Genomic DNA, 13,624 nt, shown 5'->3' with positions numbered 1-13,624 from the left:
AAATAAAAAAATTTCAGAATAAATGAATATAATTCACTACAAGCATTTTGCTAAAAAAATATTTAAATATTTATTTAACAAAGAAGTGAAATAATCACTGAACTTAAGCATAATCAAACTTAGCGTTAAATATAGAACTGAATCTAAAATTAATCAAACACGGGATAAATTTATAATCAAACTGTTTTATATTATCATATTTATTATTTAATTTATATTTATTGTAAATCTTATATTTATTATTTAATTTATATTTATTGTAAATCTTATAGCAAAATGTTAAAATAAAAAAATTTCAGAATAAATGAATATAATTCACTACAAGCATTTTGCTAAAAAAATATTTAAATATTTATTTAACAAAGAAGTGAAATAATCACTGAACTTAAGCATAATCAAACTTAGCAGTTAAATATAGAACTGAATCTAACAATAATCAAACACGGGATGCATTTATAATCAAACTGTTTTATATTATCATATTTATTATTTAATTAATATTTATTGTAAATCTTATATTTATTATTTAATTTATATTTATTGTAAATCTTATATCAAAATGTTAAAATAAAAAAATTTCAGAATAAATGAATATAATTCACTACAAGCATTTTGCTAAAAAAATATTTAAATATTTATTTAACAAAGAAATGAAATAATCACTGAACTTAAGCATAATCAAACTTAGCGTTAAATATAGAACTGAATCTAAAAATAATCAAGCACGGGATACATTTATAATCAAACTGTTTTATATTATCATATTTATTATTTAATTTATATTTATTGTAAATCTTATATTTATTATTTAATTTATATTTATTGTAAATCTTATAGCAAAATGTTAAAATAAAAAAATTTCAGAATAAATGAATATAATTCACTACAAGAATTTTGCTAAAAAAATATTTAAATATTTATTTAACAAAGAAGTGAAATAATCACTGAACTTAAGCATAATCAAACTTAGCAGTTAAATATAGAACTGAATCTAAACATAATCAAACACGGGATGCATTTATAATCAAACTGTTTTATATTATCATATTTATTATTTAATTTATATTTATTGTAAATCTTATATTTATTATTTAATTTATATTTATTGTAAATCTTATAGCAAAATGTTAAAATAAAAAAATTTCAGAATAAATAAATATAATTCACTACAAGCATTTTGCTAAAAAAATATTTAAATATTTATTTAACAAAGAAGTGAAATAATCACTGAACTTAAGCATAATCAAACTTAGCAGTAAAATATAGAACTAAATTTCAAATTAATCAAACAACGGATGTATTTATAATCAAACTGTTTTATATTTTCATTTTTTTATTTAATTTATATTTATTTAAAGTCTTATATAAAAATATTAAAATAAAAAAATTTCAGAATAAAGAAATATAATTCACTACAAGCATTTTGCTAAAAAAATATTTAAATATTTATTTAACAAAGAAGTGAAATAATCACTGAACTTAAACATAATCAAACTTAGCAGTTAAATATAGAACTGAATCTAAAAATAATCAAACACGGGATGCATTTATAATCAAACTGTTTTATTTTATAATATTTATTATTTAATTTATATTTATTCTAAATCTTATATCAAAATGTTAAAATAAAAAATTTTCAGAATAAATGAATATAATTCACTACAAGCATTTTGCTAAAAAATATTTAAATATTTATTTAATAAAGAAGTGAAATAATCACTGAACCTAAGCATAATCAAACTTAGCAGTTAAATATAGAACTGAATTTCAAAATAATCAAACATGGGATACATTTATAATCAAACTGTTTTATATTATCATTTTTATTATTTAATTTATATTTATTTTAAATCTTATAGAAAAATATTAAAATAAAAAAATTTCAGAATAAATGAATATAATTCACTACAAGAATTTTGCTAAAAAATATTTAACAGTTAAATATAGAACTGAATCTAAAAATAATCAAACAAATGATGCATTTATAATCAAACTGTTTTATATTTTCATTTTTATTATTTAATTTATATTTATTGAAAGTCTTATATCAAAATATTAAAATAAAAAAATTTTAGAATAAATGAATATAATTCACTACAAGCATTTTGCTAAAAAAATATTTAAATAAGTGGTAAATGAATATAAATGAATATTATTTAATTTTATAAGTGGTAAATGATTTATCTATGATCTAAATTTTTGTGTAAATATTTAAAAAACTATTTAAGAAGTATATACAAAAAATCAAAATAAAATTTAATTTTTAAGGTTTTAAAAAACATTTAAATTTTTTTTTATTTCACAAAAATAATTAAAAATATTCACTTAGCATAAATTATCAAATTTTAAGAATAAAAATATTTAATTTTTAAAATTACTTGTAAATAATTGTATTAAAATTTGAATTTAAAAATCTGTTTTTAAAATGTATATATAATATCTTATTATTTTTATTACATTTTAAAATATTTTAAAAATTTATTTATTATTTGTATTTTTTGAAATTATTTTTTTTATACCATTTAAATTTGAATAGTTTACCTTGGAACTATCATATTAGATAAGGATTAACCGGATTTCCTCATTTAAATTGTAAAGTGGTGATTTCAAGGTCTATCTTTTTAATTAGTATTAGTATTGAGATATTGGTGCTATATAAAATTAGACAAATACGTCGAAGGTCGGAAAGCCAGAGGAATAAGCTCGGACGAGAACGATCATAAACAAATAGTGACAGATAAGAACAAAAAAGAACAGACAACCCTAGATCCGCCCAGAGGAATCATCAATCACATATCAAGAGGATATGCAGGTGGAGGCAAAACAAGCTCGGCCAGGAAGCGGAGCTACAGGGCAATGCTGGCAATCGAGGGAGCATTGCAGCCAAGAAGGAGGAAGGCCCAGACATTACAATATCTTTCGGTCAGTCAGACTTCAGATCGACAAGCCCTAACCTCGACGACCCAGTATTGATCTCTATCCAGGCCGGAGAGCTGTTGGTAAGGAAAACACTGCTGGACCCAGATAGTAGTGCCGATGTTTTATTTTATTCTACATTTAAAAAGATGAGGTTATCAGAAAAACTAATACAGCCCTCCTCGGGAGAGCTAATTGGGTTCTCCGGAGAAAGGGTCCCCATCATGGGGCACATATGGCTAACGACCACAATGGGAGAGATTCTTATGTCGAAATCCATCGATATTCAATACCTAATAGTAGACTGTTATAGCCCTTATAATGTTATAATTGGGAGACCCACCTTGAACATATTCAAAGTGGTAGTGTCCACATTACACCTGTGCGTTAAGTTCCCAGTGCAGAAAAACAGAATAGCAACAGTGTATGCTGATCACCAGGAAGCCCGACAGTGCTACAATGCTAGTCTAAAGCAGATCCAAACAAAACAAGAAGCTCGGCCTCAGGTCCAAGCAATCCACAATTTTTCCGTCACAGCGACACTAGCCGACCTTGACCCAAGAGAAGACCTCGACGAAAAACCTCGGCCAATGGACAACCTTCAACAAGTAACGCTAACGGCAGATGACAAATAATACACATACATTGGAGAAGCACTAGAAGGAGAAGACCGAGCAAGACTTATACACATACTACGCCAGAACGCCGACCTATTCGCATGGACACCAAATGACATGCTCAGAATTAGTCCAGAGGTCATCTGCCACAAGTTAGAAATCGACAAAACAGTCCGACCAATAGCACAGAAAAAAAGGAACCTCGGAGAAGAGAAAAGACAAGCAGCACTTGAAGAGACCAAGAAGCTCCTCAACGCAGGTTTCATCAGAGAAATTCGCTTCACCACGTGGTTGTCCAACGTGGTAATGGTAAGGAAGAACTCAGGTAAATGGCGCATGTGCGTCGACTTTACAAACTTAAACAAAGCTTGCCCTAAAGATGCATATCCATTACCTTGCATTGATAAATTAGTTGATAACGCTTCTGGTTTCAAAGCCTTGAGTTTTATCGATACATTAGAGATTCATGCTGCTAAGATGTGGTGGCATGTGAAAGAGGGTGATAACCTGTATGAAGGAGATTTCGCACAAGAAAATAAGTTAGTTGGTTATGTTTCTGCTAACCATAGACTTGATCTAATGCGCGATTATCAATGTGAGAGGGAGTGTAAGATTGGCTTTCATGTTTTACCCTTATTGTCTATTACTGAGTTCTTATTCTCCAATGTTGATTTTGTTAACGACCTTGTGAAGTGGTCACCATCTCTGTATACAGTAGGAGACGGATGGATGGGGTTTGTGTATGCACTTGAAGGAATTTACAATAATCGAGTTGCATTGGAGAAGATTAGAAGCTTAAAGCATTTTGATGCTGGCAACACATTGTTTCTCATGACAGGATCCCATTTTTCTATAATCATGCCTACTGTGAATCCACCACAAGAGATTGCTTGTTCCCATCAATGGATTATCAAGGTGACCCTCTCAAATTCTTCTCTTCAGATCTTCTTTCATCGCCTTTACCCACACATTCTTTCTTCCAGAACTTTGTTGAAGCAGATGGCCACAACTCAGTGTACATTCACCCTTACCTCATCAAATCATCAGCTTCTTCTGTTTCTCTCTATTATGCATCTCGTAGTGTTGATTCTGCTTCCATAACCCAGGTATTCAAAGCTGATCTCACTATCTCTTCCTCAACTCAACAAACTCAACGAGGTTCCCATTCTCATCATCATGTCATATTTTCCTTCAGTGATCTTAGTGTCACTTTGCATACTCCTTCTTTTGATCTTACTTTCTTTCTTGTTAGGGGATGCCCTTATGCTACTTTCTCTATCTCTCATCAAACACCATTATTTTCAATAACCACTGTTCACAAATTCTCTTTCTTTACTTCAAATTCTTCACTCACCAAGTATGCCTTCAAGCTTGACAATGGCCAAGCATGGCTTTTGTTGGAAGAGGGGTTTCATTTATGTGGCCGAAAGTATTCATTTTTGGCCTTCTCTTCCAATCATCTGCGGGATTGTTCTGCTTGGTTTTTTGCTAATGCAAGCAACGAAACTTGTGATACCATAAGAAATTGGATGGGAAAGTTCAAAATATACAATATTGCAAAATGTGCTGCTCGGATGGGTCAGTGTTTTTCATCCACTTATGCAACTGTTCAAGTTGCAGATGGTTTCTTTTTTAATAATATCAATCTAAATAAATATTTAAATATTTTTTTAGAAAAATGCTTGTAGTGAATTATATTCATTTATTCTAAAAATTTTTTATTTTAATATTTTGCTATAAGATTTAGAATAAATATAAATTAAATAATAAAAATGATAATACTTAAAATCTTGCTATAAAACAGTTTGATTATAGATAGCTTGTAGTGAATTATATTCATTTATTCTGAAATTTTTTTATTTTAGTATATTTTTTTTATTTTAGTATTTTGATATAAGATTTTCGATAAATATAAATAAAATAATAATATAAAACAGTTTGATTATAAACGTAAGCGGTGTTTGATTATTTTTAGATTCAGTTCTATGTTTAACTCTTGAGTTTGATTATGCTCAATTTCAGTGATTTTTTAGACAGTTTTGTCCTTGTAGCCGTTAGTGTCTATTGCAGCTTTTAATGAATAAAATAAATTTATTTGTTTATTTATATATTTTTATTAAATCGTGGTTTGGGGAGGGTTGGGTTGGGATTAAATCAGAGCTGTAATCCCTAACCAAAGAAGCAGAGCAGGAGATAGGGCTTGCGGAGGTGAGTGTAGCCATGGCTGCCGAGAGCTCGCGGTCGTGTCAAAGTAGGTCGTCTGCGCAGAAAAGGGAGCTTGTGTGTCGGCATGGGGAGAGACCCGTGCTTAGAGTTTCTGGAACGAGGAACAACCCTGAGCGACGATTTTGGGGGTGTGTCTACTATGAGGTCAGTGATTTAAGTTTCTGTAGGTGGGTGATGGCAATGTGTTGTTCGTTCTGGGCACTGACTCTAGTGGGTTGCTGCAGATCCAAGAGGAGTGTGATTTCTTCCGATGGGCAGACCCAGAAGCAGACAGTGACGATCCTCATGTTGCAAGGATGAAGAGGAAACTTGCGGCGATGAAAGCAAAAGTGAGGGACATTGAGTGAAAATTCAAGGTTGCTGCAGTGTTAGGGATTTTTGGGTGGGCAGTCCTATTTTGCTTCTTGTGGCAGATTTGGTTTAGTCAGAGACAGAGACAGGAGGTAGCATGTGTGATGCCATTGAAGTATGGTTAATGAAATTAGGGGAGAATTTATGGTGCAGTTTGGATTTGTTTGATTGGTGTAGAATGAACATGTGGGTTTGGTTGAGGGTTTTGGTGATTAATTATGTGAGTGAAATGATGTCGTTATAATTTGACAATGAATTGGAGAAAATTTGTTTATTTGAAGGTTATGCAAAGAGACTACAAATTAAGTTCTTATTCTTTGAATTCTGTTTCAGCACACTTTCTTTCTGAGCAGGTAAGGCAATGTTTTTTTATTTCATTCCATGTAATTATTTCCTTACTCCATTCTATTTTTAATACATCTTGGAACTGTTCATAAGACATGAATTGTTGAATTGTTGGTAGAAGAAACAATTGACAGATCTTTTTTTGCCTTGGCTTTTTGCTATTGTAAATGTGACATCATGGACTAAATGAGTTATAATAATTTAGCAAAATAAATCTTGATTAGTATGTGTTAGTTACTATTTTCGTATATTTGTGCATGTGTTTCTATTTGCTTTTTTGCTTTGTGTGGTAAGAGGGATAAGAATTTGTGATATGTACGTTTATAAGTAATTGTTATGTATATATAAAATATTAAAGTATTGTATCGGGGTGTATATATATATATATATATATATATATATATATATATATATATGTTTCCCACGATAAAGTGTTTTTGTAAAGTTATGTGGTTTTTAAGTTTTTAAATTGGCTCCTATTTTAGTATTAAATATGTTCAGAGTCGTCGTAATACCCAAACTATCAGAGGGGCGCAGTTGAAAGTGTGACATTTTGATAGTGAAGGTGTTACATTATACATTTGCAAAAAATAGCAAATGAATTGCCTGATACATTTTTTATTACAAAAAGGATAACTAAATCCTATAAGCCAACTGAAAATGCTCCAATTTGAATTGATGTTCCAGTTGGACAAATGGCCATCGAAACAAATTCACGTCAGAAGCGTGGTAGGCCTATCAATTCTAAAGCAAAAAAGTCTCAAAAAAGAAAAGAGGTAAATACCATTTCTATTGAAAAAAAATGAAGACACAGAAAAGATACCAGCAAGTGTCCAAAATTCTAAAATAGTTTTGATGTTAGAAGACGTTCAGGTATTTGAAAATTCTGAAAATTATGAAAATGATGAGATCTCGATAAATTATGCCTTTATAGGAGAACAATAGAACCAAAATAAAATAATTGTCAATGAAATATTTGAATATAATTTGGTATTACACATCATGCATGAATGTAAGGATCTTGAGCCAAGAACAGTCGAAAAATGTCGACAAAGAAATGATTGGCCAAAATAGGAAGAAGCTATCAAGGCTGTGTCAGACTCACTTGCAAAGAGTGAAGTGTTTAGACCTGTAATCCGTACACCAGAAGATGTAAAACCTGTTGGATACAGATGGGTATTTTTGAGAAAACGAATGAGAAAAATCAAGTTGTACGCTACAAAGCTCGACTTGTGGCACAAGGTTTTTCATAAAGACCCGGTTACGATTATGAAGAAACATATTCCTTTGTAGTAGATGCAATAACATTGCATTATTTGGTCAATTTATTCGCATACCATAAACTACATATGCATCTAATGGATATGGTGACAACCTATTTATACAGATCATTCAAGATATCTATATGAAAATTCTTGAAGGACTAAAGATATCTAAACCATCCAATGAATATTCACAGGGGTTATACTCAGTTAAATTGCAAAGATCTTTATATAGTCTAAAGCAATCTAGACGAATGTGGTATAATCATCTTATTGAGTATCTGGCCAAAAAGGGATTCAAGAATGATGATATCTGTCCATGTATTTTCATAAAGAAATCTGTATCTGAATTCATTATAATTATTGTGCACGTTGATGATTTAAATATCATTGGAACTCTTGAAGAGATTCCAATAATTATAAAAGCTCTAAAAGAAGAGTTTGAGATGAAAGATCTTGAAAGATTAAATTTTGTCTCGTCCTGCAGATTGAGCATACAAAAAATGGAATATTTATTCATCAAACAACATATACAGAAAAAATCTTGAAAAAATTTTATATGGATGAGTCACATCCATTAAGTACCCCAATAATCGTAAGGTCTTTAGATGTGAAAAAGATCAATTTCGTCCTAAAAAAGAAAATGAAGATATCATTGGTACTGAAATACCATATCTCAGTGCTATTGGAGCACTAATGTATCTTGCTAATAATACATGACTTAATATATCATTTGCTGTGAATTTACTAGTAAGGTATAGTTCTTCTCCAAGCAGAAGACATTGGAATGGAATCAAACAAATTTTTTGATATTTTCATGGAACAGTTAATATGAAACTATTTTATCCGTATGAAGCCAAGTCATAATTAGTTGGCTATGCAAATATAGAATACTTGTCTGATCCACACAAAGAAAGATCTCAAATAGGATATCTATTCACATATGGTGATACAGCTATATCATAGAGGTCTATGAAAAAGATGATAGCAGCAACATCCTCTAATCATATACTGAAATACTAGCGATACATGAAGCAAGTCACGAGTATTTTTAGCTCAAGAGTTTAATCCAATATATTCTAACATTATGTGGACGGACTAATAGAAAAATAGCTCCAATTGTTCTGTCTGAAAATAATACAGCATGCATTGCTTAACTTAAGGGTGGATACATCAAAGGTGATAGAACAAAACATATTTCTTCCAAATTCTTCTTCACTCATAACCTTCAAAATCAAGGAACAGTTGATATCCAACAAATCCGCTCAAGCGACAATTTGGCAGATTTATTTCCAAAGTAACTTTCAAAATTTTTCTTTGAAAGATTGGTACATCAGATTGGAATGTCCCGATTTTGAGATATTAAATAATATCGATAAAAAGGGGATGCTATACTCTTTTTTCTTGGTCAGATTTTTCTCCCTATTGAATTTTTCTTGACAAAATTTTTAATGAGGCACTCCTCATTACAATGAATATTGTAATATTTTTTATTCACTAAAATATTTTTTATTAGGTTTTTCTTTAATAAAGTTTGAATGATACATAATTTTAAATAAACATTTAAAGAAGAATATTGTGATATAGATGTCCATTAATAATTTGGATAGCTCAATTTCTCAAGAAGAAGAAAGGTTCAAATTTTTAAATAGATCAAATTAATGAAGTTTAAAAATATGAGTTTAGTACGTATATAAATAGGAGTAAGACCTCTGACATTTCACACAACAACAATACTAATATAAAATACTTCTCTCTTTCTCTCTTTATATATGCACTGTTATGTATATTAATAAATATTAATACTAAAAATTTTTATTTTTATTTTTTATTTTATATTTATTTATTTATTTTACAACAAAAATATATATGTATATCATAATTATTTTTATATATAGGAGTAGGCGAGTAGTCATTAGGGGTAAAAAAAAGTTAGGCGGTCTGGTAGGGACTTGTAGTCTGGCCTGTGTTTGGCCTGACCTGGGTTAGCCTGTTATAAAATAGGCACAGGTTCAAGCTCTTATAAAAGTCTTATTATGTTAATAGGCCATGCCCAAGCACATTAATTAGTCTTATTGGCCTATCAGATCTATCTGGACCTTTTAATACATAATTACATATATAAATAATTTTTTTATTATTAACAAAATTATGAGATATTTTAAATTTATTATATTTAATTATAAATAGTTTTGTATATTTTAAATATTTTAAAATTTAAAAATTCTTATAAATATTAAATATGACATTTTACATATAAATATGTTTATTAAAAATATTTTTTAAATAATATTTTTATTTTTGTAAAAAAAAATAGCAAACTTTTTAAAAAATTTCGGACTAAATCAAACTGAATAACAAATCAGATTTAGTACTTTAAAAAAAATCTATAACAAACTACAAACTAAATTCAAATCAATTAACTACATCACAAATAAAACCTACTAAAAACAAAACCTGATCTACCTAGCCTGTTTTCACCCCCCTAATACCCATCCTAATATACCCTATTTAGCACAAATATGTCTTCTTCTATGTGGAAGAAAAATACGATGATGGGGTGTATATGCTAGTGAGGCTCAGACCATATAAATTCATTACAATAATGCTGCCCATATTTAAAGTAACCTGATCTATGTTCCTTGTATCACATGTCGTATGCTATATGTAAAATATTATAAAATTATCAGAATTATTATTTATTATTATTTTTAATTATTAATTTAATTTTTAATATAATAATTTAATAATATATTTTAATTCATATTTTTAAATATTAATAACTAAATAATAATAAAAAATAATAAATTTTAATAATTCTTTAATATTTCTACTCAATTTGGTGTAATTAAAAAGGGTTAAATACGATTTTGGTTCGTAAAATAGAGGCTGAAATTTTTTTTCATTTTTAACTTTTTTTTTACATTCAAATTCGTTCTTAAAATTTAACTTGATTTTAAAATTATCTTTCGAATTAAAATATCCTTCCTCTTCTTCTTCTCTTTTCCCTTTCTCCTCTTCTCCATAAGAACATCATCTCTTCTTTTTTTTTCTTCTTTTTTGTCAAAGCATGGGCAACAACAACAATAAAACAATGTAATAAACATAAAAAAAATCAAAAGCAAAATAAATAAAAGAAACAGAATAAAAAACAGAAGCATCAACCAAAACAAAAACAACAAAAGAACCACAGAAACAAAAGCAAAAGCATCATTTCTTCTTCTTTTTAGATACACATGATATTGTTGTTTCAAACGGTTGGGTATATTAGTATGAGAAGATGACAAAATCTTATATTTGTGTAGTGGTTTCAAGGCACGATTAGATTGCTTTTTTTAGAGAGATATTTGTCCCCACACTTAGTTGCTATAAGGTTGATGACAATATTCTCCCATGATACAATGAAACCTAAGAATTTCTTAATTAGCAATAGTAAGAAATTCTCAACTGTCTTGAACAAAAAAAATTTTCTTAATAGTTGATTAAAATGTACACTTAGTACTTGTATTTCTGAAATAGTGGATAAGGACTTATTTATACATATTGCACGTAGCAATTATGATTAGTTACATATACAAATGGTTGTGTCTTTTCTATTGCCAATAGATACAATGTTTTGAACATACACAATTCTTAAAGAGTTGTGTTCTTTTAGCCAATAGACACAATATTTTGAACATACACAATCCTTAAAAGGTTGTGTCTTTTCAACCAAATGGTACTAAACGGTTAGTAACCGTTTATTAATATTAATAATAATATTAATAATAATATCAATAATATTAATAATATTAATTAATCAAATTTCTAAATACTCTTTAATCCCCCACTATTTATAAAATTTAAATGTCATACAAGTATATGCATAAAGAATGTGTCACTAAGATTAAACATTTTTTTAGTGTAAATTTTAAAGTTCTAACGAAGTAATAGGTGTCTAATCGATTAAACCTATACTCCATATGCTAGTACCAAAAATCACACACATTACTTATACCCTCCAAGTTCAAGAGTTTACAATTTTAAGCACTTGTATGGCCTTGTGCTCATCATGGTTTCATGAATATTTATGAGAATAAAACCTTTAAAATTCTCGATTAGAGCGGCACCACTCTTATATTCATATAGGTGGAATCTTTTGATAGATAATATTATCATTCCATTAAGAGTTTAAACTCATCACCCTCCTAATTTATTGTAAATAGCACTAAATTCTATACCTTAGTACTCCAATTGCTAAATAACTTGTTATTACCCATTAAACCTTGAAACTAGTGGCCTACTAGAATAAGGTCGGGTTCCCATCATTTAGCAATAATAGGTTTTAATCCTATTTTAGCAGTAATTTCTTTAATTTTATCCCTTGACAAACCTTTAGTCAAAGGGTCTGCTAAATTTTCTTGAGATCTTATATCATATAACAAATTTTTTAACCATTTCCCTTCTTTATCTGCGACTGATAAAGCTAAAAACTCAACCTCCATAGTAGAATGTGTAATACATGTTTGTTTCTTTGAGGCCTAACTTATTGCTCCACCACCTATGGTGAAAATTCATCTTAAAGTGGGTTTGTTGTCACTAAGATTTGTAATCCAACTTGCCTCAGAATAACCTTCTAAAACTGCGGGATAATCACTATAATGTAATCCTAAGTTTATGATTTTCTTGAGATAACCAAGAACTCTTGTTATAGTTTTCCAATGTTGATTGGTAGGCTTTCCTGTAAACCTTGATAATTTACACACAGCAAATGCTATATCAGGTCTAGTACAATGCACTGCATACATTAAACTTTCTATAACACTAGCATATTCTAATTGTGCTATAGGTCTTCCCATGTTTCCTTCTAATTTAAGATTAGGATCATACAGCATATTTGATTCTTTAATTGTGAGATAATCAAACTTTTTCAATACCTTTTTGATATAATGAAATTGACTTAAAGTAAAGCCAACTTTATTTTTATGCACCTTTATGTCTAATATTGTATCAACTTCATTCAAATCCTTCATCTTGAATTTAGAAGTTAGATACTCCTTCGTTATACGAATTCCTTCTAAATTTTTTCCGATGATTAACATATCATCAACATATAAACAAATGATTACTCCATAATCTTTAGTAAATTTTGAGTAAATACATTTATCCGCACTATTATGTGAAAAGCCATTTGATAACATCACTGAATCAAACTTCTCATGCCATTGTTTAGGCGCTTGTTTTAGCCCATACAAAGACTTAATTAATTTGCAAATTTTCTTTTCATTTCCGGGTAGCACATAGCCTTCCAATTGCTCCATATAAATTTCTTCATTAAGATCTCCATTTAGAAAAGCCGTTTTAATATCCATTTGATGTATACAAAACTTATGTATGGATGCTAATGCTATAAGAGCCCTAATAGAAGTCATTCTTGCCACATGTGCATAGGTATCAAAATAGTCTAGACCTTCTTGTTGTCTAAACCCCTTGGCCACTAACCTTGCTTTAAAGGTTTGTAATGAACCATCAGTATTATAATTTCTTCTAAATACCAACTTACATCCTATAGGCTTTGATCATGGAGGCAAATCAACCAAGACCCAAGTATTGTTAGATAATATTGAGTCCATTTCATCATTTATTGCTTCTTTCCAAAAAGCAGAATCCCTTGAAGTCATAGCCTCTTTGAATGTTTGAGGATCACCCTCTATGTTCATAACAATAGAAATCTTGTTTGTTACAGAATTCCTAGTTCCTTCTACCAAAAAGGTGATAGCCTGAGAAGAAATAAAATATGGACCCAAGTCCTTTTCTTTTCTTACTTTCAAGCTCTTCCTTGGTTCAATCAACTTTTTTGTCGCTTAGATGTTTATTATTTTGATTATTTATTTCTTGTGAAATATTAGCATCATTTTGGGGATACTT

Source organism: Arachis hypogaea, chromosome 13 (assembly GCF_003086295.3).
Source record: "Arachis hypogaea cultivar Tifrunner chromosome 13, arahy.Tifrunner.gnm2.J5K5, whole genome shotgun sequence".
Lineage (NCBI taxonomy): Eukaryota > Viridiplantae > Streptophyta > Magnoliopsida > Fabales > Fabaceae > Arachis > Arachis hypogaea.
This window is presented reverse-complemented; position numbering follows the sequence as displayed.